At 44.5% G+C, this 20,334-nt stretch overlaps 1 protein-coding gene across 4 annotated transcripts in view; it reads right to left on the bottom strand.

Moving 5' to 3' along the window:
• NCOR1 (nuclear receptor corepressor 1) overlaps positions 1–19,977 on the bottom strand; it is a 125,774-nt gene extending 105,797 nt beyond the window's left edge. For all 4 annotated transcript variants that reach the window (XM_075263723.1, XM_075263721.1, XM_075263725.1 and 1 more), the window contains exon 1: positions 19,527–19,977. The gene's annotated coding sequence lies outside the window, so the exon portion shown is untranslated. The remainder of the gene's footprint in view (positions 1–19,526) is intronic.
• Between the last annotated feature and the right edge of the window lie 357 nt (positions 19,978–20,334).

The raw sequence follows: 20,334 nt of genomic DNA, 5'->3' as shown, positions 1-20,334 counted from the left end.
TTAGAGAAAAATATGAAACAGGTGGGAAAGGGAGTGAAGGGCAGAGCGGGGAGGAAGGTGGCACAGCTGTTTCATGCGGCCCGCTGGCTCTGAACTTTATGTAACTCCCTGGTGTCTTATCTACAAAGTCAGTGATGACACAAGGATTTCTGCTTACTACTGCACATAGTCCTGAAATGACAAACACAGCGCAGGTACAACAATCCTGTGAGGTCCAAAAAGGAAACTATGACTTCAAACAGATCTTCCCAGGACTGTAAAGGTGGCGATACACATTACACAGAGCCAGTCTGATGGCTGTACAAACAATGATGCAGCAAACCACCTCTCTATAGACACAGCCATACACATTTTAGTCATATTGCCCATGACAGTCATCAAAACTAGCATGAGATCACAAGAAGGATGCACAAAGTTTCTGGGAACAAATTTTTAAAGAGTTTTTGCAGCCCTAAATCCCCCCAAAAGAGTTTTCATACTGATGACTAAGGCCAGGTTCACATCTGCGCTAGGAAACCCAATCCACATAAAAAAGCAGTTACATTAGGAAACCCGCCGACCCCATAGACTATAAAGGGGTCCGTGAGGTTTCCGCATGAAAAATGTGGAAAGAAAAGTGCTGCTTGCAGTGCTTTTCCCTCCGCTTTTTTCAATGTAGAGAGGGGAACGGAATGACCCGAATGCAGATGTGAACGGGCCTTATTTAAAGGATAGCTCATCAGTACATGATCTGTCCAGGTCAGACCTGCTGCAGCAGCCTTTGAATGGGTGCTAGAGCATGGGTGGTGCAGCATCCCCATCCACCTTCCGTCCAGGGCCCCACGTAGTGCAAGCCCTGCAATTTGGTCGCAGCATGTTACAGTACCTGCAAAGTAGATGGAGTTCTGGCTAATCCCATAAACACATTGCAGAAAAAAAATCTGCAGCGAAAATGCAATTTAAAAATGCTTGTGTTTTTGTAAATTGCAGAATGTCAATTTTACCTACAGAAAAAGCTGGCGTTTTCCAGAAATGTATAATAGAGGCAGAAAGTCAGCAGAGGAAAACTCTGCGGCCTTTACGTGAAAAGTGCTGCAGGAAAAACTGCGATGCATCTCCGTCACAGTCTTTACTGCAGCTCATCGGGCCTTAGCCTAAGCGGTGATCAGTGACTATTCAATTGATGATTAGAGATGAGTGAATAGTATTCGATCAAGTAGGTATTCGATCGAATACTACGGCATTCGAAATACTCGTACTCAATCGAATAACACGTGGTAAACGCAGTAAAAATTCAATTCCCCTCCAACTTCCCTGGCGCCTTTTTTATACCAATAACTATGCAGGGGAGGTGGGACAGGAACTAGGACAACGTAGGCAGTGGAAAAAAACTGTATACAGTCATTGGTTGGCTAAATCAGCAGTAATAATAATAATAATAATAATAATAATGTGACTTGGGTGTCTTAGATCCCCCCAGACATGCTTCCCCTGCTGTCCCAGTTGCATTGCAGAGGTGCTGGCATCATTTGCTGAGGTGTCATAGTGGATTTGGTGACCCTCCTTAGTCGAATAGTGGTTTCCCCTGAAACGAACATTTTTTTTCCCCATAGACTATAATGGGATTCGATATTCGAACGAATATTCGAATATTGAGGTCTACTCAAATCAAATTTCAAATATTTCACTACTCGCTCATCTCTATTGATCTATCCTTAGGATACCAGGTAGTCCTCATATTCATTGTTGGCAAAACCTCATCACTACTCATTACCATTCAAGTGAATGGGCTAAGCTGTGATACCGAAGCACAGTCACGATACATATATACAGCATTATGCTTTGTGAGTACTAAGGGCTGCAACACAATAAGCAGCTGATCGGACAGGGGGCCCGGTGTTGGGCCCTGTTGATCTTTCATTGATGCCACGGACAGGTCATCATTTATTTAGCCTGGACAACCCTTTAACGAAAGATCATCTATGGCTCTGTCAGCAGATGTCAGGGGAAAGAAAGGCTGGCTAGTTAGATTTTGAGGTGCTCGATTCCTTGTTTTTCAGGAAAATATATGTCCGCAAGCAGCTTCCTCCTCTTTCAGAATACAAGCACTATTGGCTTAGTCAATTATGTATGTCTATGAGTGTCTACTGGGGGGAGGGGCAGGTGGAATAGTTGTTGGTCAAAAAAAGTGTTGTGGTGACCCTGCGGTGTCATATAACCAGTGACCAGCTAGGGTGGCCTTCTGATTGTAACCTCACAGCAGGTTGTCAGGCGTCAGGTTATTCATCCATAGTGGATCCTTTTGTTCTAGGGAAGATTAGCTGCTGCTAGAAGACTCCACAGCAATCTTATCCTTTACCTTCAACCAGAAGATATGCATTCTCCTCCAAATCAAGGGTGCATGTGTATAGAGGTGTCAGGGGAGATACAGGTCATTTGGCCAGCCTAAGAATAAACTGAATATATGGAAATATCTCCCATCAGCTACGACACTTCTGAGATTATAGAGTCGGTTTAGAAGGTGCACCCAGCTAAGGGGCCGATCACTAAATCATTGTAGTCAATGAGTCCACCGAGCTCAGTGTGTAGAGCTCCAGCAATGGCTAAGAGAACAGATGCGTACATTTCTATGGCCCCATACGCTCATCATAGTTTTAATGGTTGTGTGTCCAGGCCGCAAAATATGGATCGGGTCCTACATATTTCCGAATTTGCTGCACACTCCATTCATTTCAAATGGATAGGGAAAAGGAAAAACCAGGTGTCATTGTTGCCTTTTTGCTGACCCGTACACTGCACACGGTTGTATGCATGTAGCGTTAAAAAGTAAAAACCACTGCCCCCACCAAGAAGAAAGACTACAATCCTCACATGACATAGTGAACACAACTAATGCCGCATGCATTATTAAAGAGCGGAGCCATTGTGCCGGGGACATATTGTAGCACACGACTGGAGAAACAGGGCGGCCTAGGTGTGTAGTAAAGAAAACTACTAGGTAACTTATCTTGCCTTCCCATACATTTTCATTGCTCTCCATCAGTAATACAGTATGAGGAATAATGATCAGAAGCGGCCGAAACCAGACGCATGGAACCCACAGTGTCACGAGTGTTACTTACACCCCCTCCGGGCCTAACAGGCATGTTCTGAACATTTCTACCACATATACGGCTGCGTTTCAGCTACATTCGTATCATCAGTCACATTTGGAGGCGAGAATGACACAGTTGCAGAGACATCCCTGCTATCAATATGGCAGCTCCCATAAGTCAAAGATGAAATCTGCTGCAAAAACATCTCAGAGGTCCCCGAGGCGTCTTGCAGACTACAGTGTACAAGTTCAGTGTGTAGCTGGGTTGTTCCTCAGTCATTTCTATCACCCCACGCACATTGGCACAATCTGGGCCATAAACCTCATGACAGATCCTATTCCTGTCTGGTTTAGCGGGCGTGCTTCCGCAGCTCCTGTACATGGAATGAATGGCCACAGAAGCATGGCTGATATATAAATGACATCCGTGTGCCGCCAGTGCCATTCAATCACGGCCAGTCCATGGTCGTCTGCAAGGGGCCTAACACATAAGACAGGCTATGAATCTGAAAAGTGATGTCATGGTATAAACTCCATACAGATTTTCTTGTTGCATGTGAATAGGCTTTTGTACTGTAATGTTAATGCAGATTTTTTATTCTATTTTTTATTAATTGGAATACGCAACTATGTTGGAACACGGCATGACACTGACAATTTTCACAGTTACCGCTTGTTCTACTTCTTTCTAATACGTGATAGGTCAAGACATCACCAAAACCAACTGAGCTAGTAATGTCCTATGATCAATGAATACGGTGTATGAAAGAAAGCCAAAAATCAGACCCTCAAACGTAGCTCTAAACCTGTACCAAAAGAGTAAAAGGGAATTACCCAGAAAAGAGACGTACGCTGTACCCACAAGACGTGCCATAAATGTCTGACAGATGCAGCTTCTACCATTCCTGTCTAAAAATGGAGCAACTCAATTTCACCTGAGGAAAAGTTTTTGCTATAGATTAAAGGAAAAAAAAACATGCAGAGATAAACGGAGCAAAAACACTGATAAACAACGTCCATGCCATACAAAACTGACAAGTAATAAAAGTCCCATTTTAATATCACCAGGAAGGTGGGCTCAGATCTCTCCATTACAAACCTGACGTAGGCTTCATGCACACGACCATGTCCTTTGTCAGTGGGCTAGAAGTTTTCTACAGGTAGCACACTGACCCATTCCTCTCTATGACACACACACACACGTGCGTATGCATTACCATGGGCTGTGTATGCAGCAGTGAGCCCAGGACACCTCAGGACAATCCCTATACCTGTCTGTTCTGCGGCCAGGGCTCACTAGATGAAGTGGCTGGGTCAATGGAGACACACGGATGTCATCTATGTGCTCTCTGTTACGTTTCATCAGAGACGGGTTGTGTGCAAGTAGGATCAGAGCGTATACAACAGGAAAGGATAAGTAATCGCTACCAATGTCACGAATAACTACAGTTTGGTACCCAGTAAGTTGCAATGACCGGGGAATCATTCCCTTTTTAAAAAGGATTCCACCTTAACACTTAGCAGTTATACAATGGCTGTACAATGTAACACCAGTATTTTGCCACCTTCATAGTGTATAATGGGGCAAGAGGGGGCGGATTTTGGAATCCTCTTCAAAATCCGCCCCCTCACAATGGAGGTCTATGTAGACCGCTAGCGTTCTTTTATATGCAAGCGGTTTGTTCCCGCTAGTGGAAAAAAGAAGCGAGCGGCCCTTTCTTCAGGCGAATTCTGCGGCTGACTCAGCTGTGTTGTCCGCCTCGTGACAGCAACCTCCAGACTAGGGCCATTTATTTGGGCCTACTCTGGAGCGGGCTTCCCCACGTCAAAATCAGGACCAAAATAAGCGGTCACTAGCTCCGTGTGAACTAACCCTAACCTTGCTTGCCTCTCTCCATTAGCTCCCAGGGGGTCAGTCTGGGCCAGTTTAATCAACAATTACTTTGGCTATAAAAGTCTCTAAAAAGTAGCTCGTTTACAAAAACAAATATCTGGCCATCTATAAGACTGAGCACAAAAAGAGTTGTAATACAAAACCCTCCTAAATGAAAGGAAACTCCACAATGACAGCACAGGAAAGCGAACGCCATCATGTATACTTTTTTTCCTCTAAAAACAGACTAGCATGAGCCATTTTTAATGGTGAACGGCGATGTCAAAGAACAATGACATGGCTCTGCACATGGCTACCTGTGAAGGCGACGCTGCTGCCAAGTTCTTTTTGGCAGAACATATTCCCAGGGCTAATGATGCTGCCCGTGGTATTCTGCCAAGTATAACATAAAAAACAAAAATTGTGAAAAGCGGCAAAACTCACACACACGTAGTAGTAAGAGGTTTACCCAACAGTGTTCCTTTATATCGGGTGACAAAAACATCTTTATCTGCATGCCAGACAGCGTATTATAGGCCGTGCTATCATCGCAATACCTGCCAATTCCGCAGCAAAAACAGATTATGCAATCCCTTTACCAGATTACTAGGAGGTCTCCACCATGGCAGGGGTGACTATAAGACAAGCTAAAACCCCCATGAACATTTCCATTAAAAGGACAAAAAGGGAATAAACCCGCGGAGAGCAGGTAGTTCACACACAGATGTCACCAAGGTCACTACAGGAACTTTTTTTTTTTTTTCTTTTATGCCTTTTTAGTGCCCTGTCTATTGCAGGTTGTTAACCAGATGTGTGAACAGGTTTAGTTACTCTGTAATGCGGATCGTAGGAAAGGGCAATAACCGGGTCAAGTTTAAAGGAGGCCGTTTCCTTTGGATAGCCCCTGATCGAACAGCTATCTTGTCTGACTGTCCTGTACACATATCTGTCCAGCAGAGCATGTATACTGAGGTGATAGAGAGAGAAAGACCCAGACAGACTCCGGGGCGGGCTAAACTCCATCCGCCAGATCCTCATCTGCCTCGACTGTGAGGGGAAGAGACCGGGAGCCCTCCATATACGTTAGGTGGTCGCCCGCTCCCTTCACACTTTGCAAGCTTGGCTCATACATATCTAATGTTTATGTCCAGCTTTCAGCAAAGGTCACATTTGTCAGATCTGCTACGGGATATTGACCGTGGACATTCCACAGTAGAAACTGGCTGGTTTTTGCCAGGGGGTTTTATTCCTGTGGGTGGGCCAGTTCTCATAGGATGGATTGCAAAGCCTGAAAACTGCCCCAAACCAACAGCGGTTCTACACTGCACTACTACTATACATCACAGCAGGTACATAAAGGAGAGCGGCATCCACCAGGCTAAATCTGACAATCCTTTATAAATTCAGTAGCATACAGGTAACATCATGCTGGACACTACAGGGTGACGGCCATTTCACAATAAATGGGCTCTCTCTTACCATATCACAGCCACTTAGACACTAGTCCAATATGGGGCCCAGGCCAGTTGGAGGCGAGCACTTCCCAGAGTAGTCAGAACCTCACAGCCCTTCTCATAGCTCCTTATAGGAGTACCCTTCCCCAAATATAACTCCCCATCTTCAGGTCTAAACTGCCCCCATAACTGAACATGACATCAGTCATTTATAATCTCTGGTCTGGGGGTGGACAGCAGATTACATCTGGGGCTGGATGATCAGGGAAGGAACTGTCAAGTGGGATGTAACATTCGTTTTTCTCTATGTAGTATGGACTCCCTATGGGCCGTCAAGGCCCGGAGGGGGTGTAGTAATGTGACTGATCACAACATTAAGAAACCGCACATCATTTCAACAGGGAAGGAACTAGGAAGTGCTTTACATCGATTACCCCTTTAAGTCTTGTAAACCATATTGCAGAAAATGAGTCATTCTGATGTCACACCTTCCTGCATTGCTGTATTTCCTGTTGGTGTATTTAGAAGGGTTGTCCAATGACCCCTATTGCACTGTGTAACCTGCTTAGCCACCAGCATGTCTCATTACGAGAGTGCAACACTGTCACTCTAGACTGAACAGGCATACATAGTTATTCTGGGGCAGATGTAGCCATCAAAGCATAGAATCCCAATTATTATGTAGCTCAGACGTGTTCTCCTCCTCATTCAGCTCTGCAAAACAAATAAAAATCCCCCCCCCATCCCTACACCCCTCACCTGACTGTATGTCACTCTCCTGGCTTTTCTCATGTATAGTGAATGTAAACCCCTGCAATGCAGCTTCTCCTCTGCTCCTGACCAGACACCATCTTGTCATCTGCTCTTTGCTTGGCTATCAGTCTCTTGATTCATGGACAGCTCTAGGATATATACTACGGTATATACTATATGTACCTGTTGGGGGCAGCGCGATTATCCTTATATCCTTTATCTTCTCATACATGTAGTGTCCCGGCCTAATAACCTGTCTGCAATAAAGAAATCATAGACAGTTCCTGTATTCATGGTCACCACCAATGTAGTTAGAGAAAATCTTTCAAACTCTGAAAAATGTATCTATATTAGCAAAAATCTTTAACTTTGCATTGTTTAAAATTTAAAAATTAAAATATGGTTATGTCCATGGGAAAACCTCTCTAAGGCTTCATTCCCATCTGCGCCAGAGTCTTCGTTGCAGTTGATCGCTGAACTAAGAAGCGCTGCAAGTTCAACTTTATTATCTGGCGGTTTTGGTTTAAAACAATGGACACCCAACCAATTCCATCACAGTCAATGGGGTCCATCGGGTACAGTAGGAGTCTGCGGTTTTAGCGGCCCACGTGTCTATTGTTCTGGTCCTCCGACGGTTTAAAACAACTGACACTCGGACGTAAAAGTGATCATAGCGAAAGAAAAATATATATAAAGCGAGAAGTGTTTTGCCTGAAGTTTTGTTATATGGCTGAAAAACAAGTGACGCCATTTCTGCATGTTCAATGAACTAAATTAATAGAAAACAGTCAACACTTGGCAAAGACTAAAGAAAGAAAAAGTTACAATGACACATTTCTCTTTATAATGAAGAGGCGGCATTTTTTAGTGTCCACGATACATAAAAATATGTCACTACAGCTCCTTATACAGTTTACTGATCCCGCAGGAAGGAGCGGCAACAGCAAGTCCTTCTGTCATTTCCCAATCCGTATGAATCATTCCTTTGGCTCAAAAAAACTGAATGAAACCCTAAGGCCCTGTTCAGTGACAGAATTTAGAGAGGAATTGGAGACGGTCTTCCACCTCTGATTGTTCTGCAAATTGCTAAATCTGTGGCTCTAATCCTATAACAGAGGAGTGTAATGGACTATAAGGCTAAGGCCCCACGGGCCGTAATCGCAGCGCTAAAGCGCTGCGGAAAGAACCGCTGCGTGAACGCATTGTGGTTCTTTCCGCAGCGCTTTTAAGAGAAAGTTCACAGTTTTCCTCTGTGGACTTTCTGTTATCATTATATCTACGGGAAAGCCGCCAGCGTTTCCGTAGATATAATTGACATGCTGCTATTTGCAAAGCCACAACGGCTTTGCAAATCGCAGAGTGTCCACACTGCGTTCTTTCCCGCAAAGTGGGCGTGGGATTTGCATGAACCCCACCAATCCAAGCAATACGCCATGGCTTTATAAGAGGGAGATACTTTTTACACATAACTAGACATAGTACAGCTCTGCATTACATGATTTTCTTATTTCTTAACCTTTGACCAGAACTCATGAAGACAATGCAGTAAAGATATACTGTATGGCGAGATGTAAATTGAGGAAATACCTTACAAGTCTGCTATAAACTTGTAGAAGGCACTACAGGTCTACATTAGCTAGACAAGGAAGGGGTGGAAAAGGTGGTGCAGAGTCAAATGTTGGCAAAATAAGAAGCGTTTCTTCCTCCACTAAACATGAGCCTGCCAAGAACTGCCGCCAGCGCACATCTCACAGACCTCTGCCCGCCCAAACCCTCAGTCACTGTGTTTAGCATTGAAGTGTTCTTTTAAGCGGATTTCCCATGAACACAACCATACTTACAGAAGGAGACAATAAATAAAAAAACAACTTGGAGTGTTTTAAGGATTTTCCCTAAGGATGGGCTCACAATATAGTAAAATAAAATTAAAAAAAAAACATGACGACGCTTTTTTCTGTCATGTTTTTTTACTTTTCTGATGGAAGAAAAAGTCCTCTGCATGCTTGACCTTTTCTTCCGTCGAACGCCTCCGTCACGTTTTACATTACAGTCAAGAGCAATGGACATAGATGAAGGGCGTGCTGCCTGTGTCCGTTACTCTACTATCACTAATCTCCGATACTGTCATGCTATGACAAATGACAGCAAGGGACCCCAATAGCAGTTAATAGACATATCCTTGGCGACAAAATTTTCTTTGACCGGTACCCAATGGAAACGACCATGAATGCAGGAACTTTATATGGTCAGATACTTGTCACAAACCCAGACAAGATTTTCCTTATTATGACGGGGTTATCTGCTCATGCAGGAACACAGGAGCAGGCAGGAACATGGTAAAAGGCCATAAACGTCACGTATCTGTCCAACTATTTAACATGCCGTCTAACATGACTAGTGATCATATATACAACCTATCAATCTGTAGACTACTGTTTCCCGGTGTTATATAATATTGAGTATAATATTGGCCAAGTTGAGACGCCTTCATCTGGGCCAACCATTGGGCTGTGCACGATCATGAGAACAAGTTCTGTTTTTCCATACGACAGTCACGTAGTGTTATTGCAGCTCCGTTAGTTTCTATAGGACACACAGGAGACGCTGTACATATGGCTGCCACATAGAGATGAATCAAGCAGTGACACAACTGTGTGATCGGCCACTCTTGTCCATTCTTGACAAGAAAAAAAAAATAATAATAATACATCAATAAGAAGTTATAGAAACCAAATGAAAATTTCTATGTGTGAATAAACTGGCGTTATATATAAGGGATTACAAGATTACAGTGAAAAGATAAATTTATTGGGGTAAATTATACCAATGAATGGCGGCTTTAGTACTGTGTTGGATACAAGATGAGATACAATTGGGTATGGAGGTATACAGGTTCGGTCTGGTATACCCCGGCACATTTGTCCACAGATGTCACCCGGGCCTCTAGATCCTACACATCATTTGTCTGGAACGAACATTCGGTGATTTGTACAGATAAATGTTCGTATGCAAATAAAAACACAAGGAATGATCCGACAAATGCCAAACAATTGGAGAAGAAACAAATGATAGTTGGTTAATACTAGTGATGGAAACAGGAGGTGACAGACACTTTGTGGGTGGGTGTTAGTAGTACAAACACATGCCCACAATACACAGATCACCCACAAGTCTGTCACTCCTGCTTATATACAACTGATCTGGACTGAACTGGGTCCACACCAGTACAGGAGAAACTGCTGCAGAGTGCAAACAGGCGGCAACCAGTGATGTACATGGTGGTTCCTACTCTTATCACCCAAACCCAGCCATGACAGCAGGTCTCCAACATTGTTAGTAAGCACAGACCCTCAAGACATCCTCTACAGTCACAGAAGACCACCTCTCCACTTGTCCAACCCTGCAATAACTCAACCGGAACTGTACCACAATGTATTCCCCCATTTAGCTAGTCTTCCCACTAAGAACTCTTTATCGTTTTCTTATCCACAAAAACGGGTGATGTCTCATTGCAAAGATTCCCAACTCTGATCCCCCCCAAGCCATCATGAGTATGTGGGTCCCCTGCAAATGGAGCAGTAGTGTGCATGTGGGGCTAGGTCTTCATTCACTTTGGGACTAACAGGGTGCTGGGTCAGTCTCTGACAAATGAATGGAGGAGGTGTTGCATAGGTGTACGTACTACTGCTCCATTTGCAGTAATTTTCTTGAGTTTTACAAAAAATCCTAACTACTCATGCAGAAAAAAAAACAGCACACAGTATCTCGGCCTGTAGGTTTGGAACCCGCAGCATGTAAATTATTGCTGAAAATTCCTCAGCGGTGTTCACGAATCCATGGTGATTAAAGAGGCTGTCCAAGACACTGTGTTTTGTATACGGATGACGCCTCCACAGTATACCCAGACCCTGCACCGATCAGCTAATCTGATTGCCAGAAGCTATATACTGTGTATACTGCCTGAAGCAACTCTGATCACGTCAGCTATTTTAAAAGCCCATTGTCCTATCTTCCACCATTTTCACGGATCCCTTCATACACTGTAAAGTATGGGGGATACATGATAATGGATGATTCTTGGGTGCAAGACGGTCGTGGAAAAGGGACATTTTTCACATCAGTCGTCTAAACGTAACTTAAGGCTTTGTATTCTGAAGCTGACAACACACAACAGCCTAATGGAGATGTCCAAGATGACACCTGCCGATTCACCCACCAGCGCCGCAGCCTCAACACATCACCCTGTACTTTATTTAATAGGATGCAAGGCTGAGGCCTCACTGACAACCCGTGAGCACTGAAAATAAGCACTGGCCCCCACAGTGTACACTACCCTTATGGCCAGTAACTGTCTCCATCCCTCAGGTTTCCAACCCTGTAGCCATGTAAACAAGAATAGCAAGAGAGCAGCGGAACCGAACTGGAGATTGAACAGGCAAGTAATACTTATAGTTGTTTTACATAATCCCTGCCTAAACCCCATTTTTTCCCAATCTTGGACAACCCAAGAACACTAAATAGAAGTTCACATCTGGGGTCTACATTGGAGACTCTGCAAAAACCGTAGAAGAGAAAAACCCTGCACGGAGGACTTTTCTTACCGCCGCTAACAATATTAAAACTGCGGTCACCCAGCGGAGCCCATTATAGTTAAGGGAGACCATATGTAAGCACTGTTTTAGCAGTGTGCATAAGGGACTGTAGAGCTTAGAGCGGACAATATACTCCTATAGGCACTGTTGTATCTCTGCAGGTCTCCAGACATAAGATTCTATAATAATAGATTTTCTCCTGGACACGCTGTGGGAATGTACTAAGATTGGCGTTCCATACACCAGTCTTCTCTAAGTCCCCACCTGGCTCGAGATGTGCCCGAATTGAAATCTACACCAGTAACTATCACGTATGCCTCATTCCAGCTTTATAGTTACAGTATATTTGTCGGGCCAAGGCACCAAAGATATGCCCCATGTACAACAGAAAACTGGAACAGGTGGGTTAATAAATTCCACCCCTACCACCACCATGGTAGTCCGGGGCAGTAAGAACCCTACATCCTTCCACGTAGTATAGTTCAGGATGACTATAACATAGAATACATTGACTAAACTATTCCTGACCCATATTCACAATTTTGCAGGATTCAGGTTAGAAACCTCCCATCATGCCCTGCAGGGTCAGTGTCAGCACTCTTAGGGGAATTGCATACTGGGAAATGTGAACTTTACACCCGGCAAGTAGAATAATTCGATATTAGACAAAAACTTTTCCATTGCGGTATGTGTCTATACTTTATGGGCACAATGAGACCGCATTAACCCCTTAAAGCGGTTAGATGAGACTTTGAAATAGAAAGTGTATTCTTAGGACAGGCCATCAATATCAGACCTGAGGAAGTCCAACCCCAACCCCAACCACCCCCTTCAAGTGTCAGGTCCCTGTCATCATTTACCAACTGTTCGGTGGTTGTTTCGGTGGTTGTAACTCTGACACTCATCTAACATCTTTTTAAGGTCATTATTAAGGAGTTTTTTTTGTAATTCAATGGTTAGGAGATAATTACTAATCATTAGGACAGAGGTCCCATTTACCCCCCCCAACCCCTATAATAATGGAGCAGCTGCTTGTGCAGTTATGGCCTCTCTATTCCATTCACTTATCTCCAGGAGTCCTACAGAGAAGAAATAGAGATGCAACGTGCAAGTCTGATGTGCCACCCCAGTCATATAGGTGGGTAGGATCACCATACTCATGCCCAGTAGGGGTGCAACTGGTCAGAGAGCCAATCCCTTTTCCCCCATTCAGTGGAATACACCTTTAATGGTCTTTACCTAGAGCCGCTTTCATGGGGCTTCCACCGCTGCCCAGTAACGCAAGAATCTAATGACCTCTGATCTCTTGTACCAACAGGTAGGACTGGAGAAATCATTAATGCCATTTGCTTAACTCTTTGATGACCACTTGTCAAGAGTGACTACCAAATGATCAAGGTGGGCTCCTTTTTTTTTTGGTGAATGGATTTTCTAGTGACAGAATTGGGGATGTGGGCATCTTCGGGTAAATAGAAAAGACTCCAGAATTGTATTTTTAGCAAGTCAATTGTTCGAGTAGCTACCCATGTCATAGTGGTACAGGATATCATGCATTAGTATAGATATATAGGGTAGTATAGCGATTTACCGTATGTCTTATTCAAATATGCAAACCCTTTTCTATTGCTGGGTTTTTTTTAACTCGTTTTATTGAAGGTGATATAACAAGACAGATAATGCAATCAGGAGAGTACATATACAGAAGAGCATAAAATAGATTACAGAAAAATCTCAAACAAAGAACTGCCACAGCGCCATCTCGTCCCAGACCAAACACTGAAAGGTGCAACAAGGAGCAGGGCATCCCAATGTCAGCGGTCACAAGGTACACCAACACCAGGGCCACGGATCCATCCAACAAATGGCCCGTCTCAAGACATAAAGGTGCCCAAGGCCGAACGCAGTGAGGAGGCAGAGTATTGGGTAACAAGGGAAGCACATCACGCTTCCCAAACCTTAGTAAATTTCTGGGGCAGCCCCTACCTTTATATATAATCTGATTAAATGGGAGGATTGAATTGACCAGTTGCCGCCATTGAGGTACCGAAGGAGATCGTGGAGCCATCCACCGGAGGGCAATGGCCTTCCTGGCATAGAATAGACACTCCCGGAGAAAGATCCGGACGTGATGCTGCCACAGTTCTTCCTCCAGCACACCAAATAAGTAAACCTCGGGAGAGAACGGGACAGGGCGACCCAGAACATCGGCCAGGAGATCCACCACCCTATTGCTATTGTTTTAATCAGACACAGAAGCGTGTGAGACTGAATTTTGTGTGTCAGAGAAAAAAAAAAAAGCCCTTCTACTGGCATCTATGTTTAGCAAATCTGGGAAATGGATGAAAAAATGGGACCTAAATGGACCTTAAAATGTCTTTATTCAGCGCTTCTCTGGTTTGAAAGCAAACAAGCAATTTGCAGCTGATATAGGCTGCAAGGAGAAATCCAACTCCATGCACAGCTCCTTATCTTAAGACATCTAGAACGTAGGCTAGTAAGTGAGTGGGGCGCTTACACCAATGCAATTGTGCCAGTTTTCTGACATCTTTGCTTTGGAGAGGATCAAACCCCTGACACATTTTAAGACACCTTTGCCATTTACTTATTTTGTAAACCACTTAGCGCTTCATAAAACATAAGTAGAAATACTCACTGCAGGTCGCAGCTCCCTGTCCAATGCTTCCCGGGTCCCTGCTGGTGTGTGTACTTACTGTTCCAGAGATGAGGTCCCAACACGGACATACATCTACTGCAACCAAGCTCTGGCGTCTTCTGAAATTTATACAAATCCACATCGTGACCTCATTGCTGGATGAGGAAGCACAGAAACCAGCAGGGGACTGGGGAACGTCGGAAGTGTCGGGGGACTGGTAAGAAATTCAGTTTTTATTATGTTATATAGCATTTAAGTCAGACTTTTGCAAACATTTTCTACTGCTTTTCTGTGCAGAACTTATACTGGTGCAGCTCATGGTAGCCGCTTACAATGGAGGAACCTGCTGATTGTGAACAGGCTGACGGATGTGTCACAAGTAAAGGGTTGCAATTCAACATGACCAATAAATATTGATAAATGTCTGCAACTTGCTCTCCTCTCCCTACTGAGAGCACACGAAAGCCTGGCTGAGCTAAGTTTGTATGTACAGTCCTATGAAAAAGTTTGGCACCCCTATTAATCTTAATCATTTTTAGTTCTAAATATTTTGGTGTTTGCAACAGCCATTTCAGTTTGATATATCTAATAACTGATGGACACAGTAATATTTCAGGATTGAAATGAGGTTTATTGTACTAACAGAAAATGCGCAATATGCATTAAACCAATATTTGACCGCTGCAAAAGTATGGGCACCCTTATCATTTTATTGATTTGAATACTCCTAACTACTTTTTACTGACTTACTGAAGCACAAAATTGGTTTTGTAACCTCAGTGAGCTTTGAACTTCATAGCCAGGTGTATCCAATCATAAGAAAAGGTATTTAAGGTGGCCAATTGCAAGTTGTTCTACTATTTGAATCTCCTCTGAAGAGTGGCATCATGGGCTACTCAAAACAACTCTCAAATGATCTGAAAACAAAGATTGTTCAACATAGTTGTTCAGCGGAAGGATACAAAAAGTTGTCTCAGAGATTTAACCTGTCAGTTTCCACTGTGAGGAACATAGTAAGGAAATGGAAGACCACAGGGATAGTTCTTGTTAAGCCCAGAAGTGGCAGGCCAAGAAAAATATCAGAAAGGCAGAGAAGAAGAATGGTGAGAACAGTCAAGGACAATCCACAGACCACCTCCAAAGAGCTGCAGCATCATCTTGCTGCAGATGGTGTCACTGTGCATCGGTCAACTATACAGCGCACTTTGCACAAATAGAAGCTGTATGGGAGAGTGATGAGAAAGAAGCCGTTTCTGCACGTACGCCACAAATAGAGTTGCCTGAGGTATGAAAAAGCACATTTGGACAAGGCAGCTTCATTTTGGAAACAAAAATTGAGTAGTTTGGTTATAAAAAAAAAAGGCGTTATGCATGGCGTCCAAAAAGAAACAGCATTCCAAGAAAAACACATGCTACCCACTGTAAAATTTGGTGGAGGTTCCATCATGCTTTGGGGCTGTGTGGCCAATGCCGGCATCGGGAATCTTGTTAAAGTTGAGGGTCGCATGGATTCCACTCAGTATCAGCAGATTCTTGAGAATAATGTTCAAGAATCAGTGACGAAGATGAAGTTACGCCGGGGATGGATATTTCAGCAAGACAATGATCCAAAACACCGCTCCAAATCGACTCAGGCATTCATGCAGAGGAACAATTACAATGTTCTGGAATGGCCATCCCAGTCCCCAGACCTGAATATCATTGAACATCTGTGGGATGATTTGAAGCGGGCTGTCCATGCTCGGCGACCATCTAACTTAACTGAACTTGAATTGTTTGTCCAAAATACCTTTATCCAGGATCCAGGAACTGATTAAAAGCTACAGGAAGCGACTAGAGGCTGTTATCTTTGCAAAAGGAGGATGTACTAAATATTAATGTCACTTTTCTGTTGAGGTGCCCATACTTTTGCACCGGTCAAATTTTGGTTTAATGCATATTGCGCATTTTCTGTTAGTACAATAAACCTCATTTCAATCCTGAAATATTACTGTGTCCATCAGTTATTAGATATATCAAACTGAAATGGCTGTTGCAAATACCAAAATATTTAGAACTAAAAATGATTAAGATTAATAGGGGTGCCCAAACTTTTTCATAGGACTGTATATAGGGAAGGGGGGCAGAAGAAATAGCTGTAGGCAGAGAAGAATCTGTAAGTGGCCGCACATATTAGATAGAAGCAAATATACAAAAGGGCTGTGGTGCTGCTAGGCCAAACTACTCCTACATAAATGGCCGACAGTCGTGGTCACTGAGGCCCGTTTCACATCTGCGTTTGGGCCATTCCATTCCCCTCTCCGCATGGAAAATGCGGAGCGTAGAGACCTGCAAGCAGCACTTTTCTCCCCGCATTTTTGTGCGGAAACCAAGCAGACCCCATTATAGTCTATGGGATCCGCAGGTTTCCTTTAGGTAACCACTTTTTTTTTTTATGTGTATAGGTTTCCGTCCAGGGGGTCCCCAAGTGGACTCCCCGAATGGAAACCCATGTGCAGATGTGAACCGGGCCTCAGATGCAGTAAAGATCCTCTAATTCATTAAGAACCTATTGACTCAACTCCTATGAAAGCCGATATGTAATAAACTATGTATCTAATTCCTTATACAATAATATCTAAGCAGAAATAGTTACAATTGAAATATTTTACTTTGAAGCCAAATCTATAACCTTTTTTGTTTCCTCCACAGCCATGGTAGATAACTGAACAACCTCGGAATGACAGATCCGTCTTGTGAATGATCATTTTACCTATTTTCACTCCTATGAAATGTGGCCATTGTTCATATTGGCCTTACATGTCATATCACACCTAGCAATGGACTGACAATCTTTCATGCTAGCCAACTATTCCAGACACCGTGCCACTGCTCAGCTAAAACTTCATTCATGGTTATATTTCACATGATAAACATCAAAATTTGCCATTTTTATCAACTTTCTGTGTATGGGCACCGTTATACATGAATTGTCCTGGTGAATACATTGTACAGTAATGAATGTGCCCAAATTAGTCTCCATAGACGAAGGGAAACTCCATAGCCATTAAGGGTAAGTTCACACAGGGTCTTTTGGTCCAGAACCTGAGGTGGAGGCCGCCTCAGGTTCCGGACCAAAATACGGGTAGCTGCGACTGGATGCCGATGCAGTGCACCGTTATCCAGTCACATACTCCTCTTCGGATTAGACCCAAATGAATAGGCCTAGTAAGGAGGGAGTGTATTCAGGTGGATGTCACGAGGCGAATCCACCTGAAAGAATGAGCATGTCGCTTCTTTTTCAGGGAGCCGGAACAAACGGCTCCCGGAAAAAAAGACCTGACCGCCTCCCAATGGGAGCCGTCTTTTTGATCAGGATTTTGAGCCGGATACGGCCTCAAAATCCTGACCAAAAAAAGCCTTGTGAACTTACCCTAAGAGGGACAGCGAGGATTCACGTGCCCATTCTCGCCTACAGTACAGACTCTTTCAACAACTGCACCCAAGTCCAGCTCAGCTTAAAAAAAACTGGATTTAGAGGCAGGATCCGGAATGATCCCATAATGTGATTTCCAAAGTCTATTGGCACTACTTGTATATTGGTACAAGGCTGTTTACACTGCATAAACAGAAGAGATCACCGGATTTATATATCAAATAATAATGGCTGGCAGGATCTGCTGGCAATGTAGTGGGTCTGGGGTACCCGACATCTGCCCAATCATCTACTCGCCAGGCATTGGCTCCCCTCTACCCATGACAGCACTCGCACATGATCACATGACTTTAGCGGCTTCCTCATATATTATTGATATTTCTTCCATATTAGCAGTACTCCTGTTGTATATATGGCACCAGGTTTCACCCCTTCAATGCATAAGGGGGAATCCATTTCACATATATAAATTTCGCTGTCAATCTGCAACAAGATCCGTGGTGCGAATATCCCGCAGGTCCAAGACTAAGGCCGCCTTCACATATTACATCCATCATTCTGTACCAAACCCAGGAATGGAACACAGAGGTAAGGTGTGATGGAAAGATTGCGCCTGTTCTGTGTTTTCGCCCCCCTTCTGGATTTGGCTTATGCTCGGCTCCCGCCTGCGACCGGGTTTCCATTCTTATGATCTGTCGCAGGACCAAAAGAATCAAAAAATGGCCGGTCCCATGAAGGATAGCAACGGATCCAGAGAAACCCCACAGATAACAGGGTACATTAGGTGTTAGCCTTGCAGGACTTTTTCCTCCAGAATTTGTGCGTATGTGAACATAGCCTTACAAATGCTGATGCAAATTACTGACGTGAGAATAAGGTCTTATCCTAAACAACAAGTATGCTTCAATTATACAAACAAATGGATAGCCAAAAAAAGACAAAAAAAAAAAAAAACATCAAATCCCCTGTGTGTGGCACTGCTTTGTATTCACATCAAGTGTTCCCAAAAAAACAACTAGGATAGTTCCTCATGTGAGCTGTTTTATCCAAGACATGTGGCCCATGATCCCCGGGTAGCGCTGCCTTCCTACCACGGTGGTGGCCAGAAACCCATCTCTAGATTGCCAATGACCATCACGTTGCGACAACTTGTAGTCACAAGGCCACCACACTCACTTTGATGACTTGCGCTGCAATTTCTGCCCATGTGACTTCTATCCCGGCCAAAATTGCCACCGCTCCGCCAATGTTACAACAAATAACAACCACTATTGGCCATTGCAGATATCAGACATGGCCACCCAGCTTTCTCAGACTCCTGAACAGCAAATTAGTCTACGCATACGGCAACTGTGTGGACAGATCATTCCAAAGTTGGCTAGATTTGCCTTTCAGGAACCTGGGAAAGCTGGGTGATTATTACAGGGCTCTGGCATCTCTTCAAGAATATCTACTGTACTATAACAATGCAATCCAATCTATTGTCCCCTGTTATCAGCCACTCCAGGCCTCCAATCCCCGGCAGGGTCACTCGTGCATGTGAATGAAGTGAGGAGCTCAGAAGCCGCAGCTCTGCCGGATGCGGCTTTCCCCCCATATGAATGTGACCTGACTCGGCCCAGGCCTGCACACTAGAGGCCTCCCCCACCCTGCCCTCACTACTGCCCCCTATAGCCCGCACTCAGCCCCGGGCCTGCTCTCGTACACACTCACCGTCTTTATTTCCGTGTAGCGATATGCGCCGAGCCCGAGTCCTCTGGTGGATGTTAGCCGGGCAGGATTCGCGATGTGTCCGCCATTTTGTGCACCCCCCGCCTCTGCTCTTTTCCCTGCTTTTCTCCCCCGGTTCCTTGAGCAGTCGGCCCAGGCCCCGGGCTGTGTGTCAGTGTGGCCCGTAGAGCTGCCTGTGTCCCCCGGATGGGGTGTGCGCGGCTGCTCTGGGGATCTGGCCGGATCACTCCTCCCCCTCCGAGGACACGGCGGCTTCGCACAGTCCTGACAGGACGGTATAGGGGACACGGGCCGGGCGGCTCACACGAAGAAGCCGCCGGTACTACGTCACACCTAACGTAGTGTCAAGAAGACGCTGCGGTACCGGCAGTAACCGTGTATAAAGAACCGCTCCCGTACCGGACAGTCTGCCTGTGCTCACTACAGAGCTGCCAGGACCTGCGGTACAGCGCTACTGGGCTTGAGTGGAACGCCTGGCGTCTGAGGGGGCGGGGCCTAGCCCTACATGCTACATGTGTGTGCGCCGCTACATGCGTCCTGTGTGCCTGGACATGTCGGCTATGGCAGCTTACACGTGGAGCCCCTATTCACACTGCTCTCCACAACTCCAGGCCCTGCAATGTGCACAGATATTACTGCTGAAGTCTCCATTTACTGTGCAGATAACAGTCACCATCTATTGTTCCCTGTTATCAGCCTTTCGGGTTGGGAAGAGGTAGCCTGTGCTGTAGAAGATGCAGAAATATGTCTGCTCACATAGGGTCTTATATATCTGTCTGCTCACATAGGG

Source organism: Leptodactylus fuscus, chromosome 2, assembly GCF_031893055.1.
Source record: "Leptodactylus fuscus isolate aLepFus1 chromosome 2, aLepFus1.hap2, whole genome shotgun sequence".
NCBI lineage: Eukaryota > Metazoa > Chordata > Amphibia > Anura > Leptodactylidae > Leptodactylus > Leptodactylus fuscus.
The sequence above is the reverse complement of the archived record's forward strand: the minus strand, read 5'-3'. Positions and strand labels throughout refer to the sequence as shown.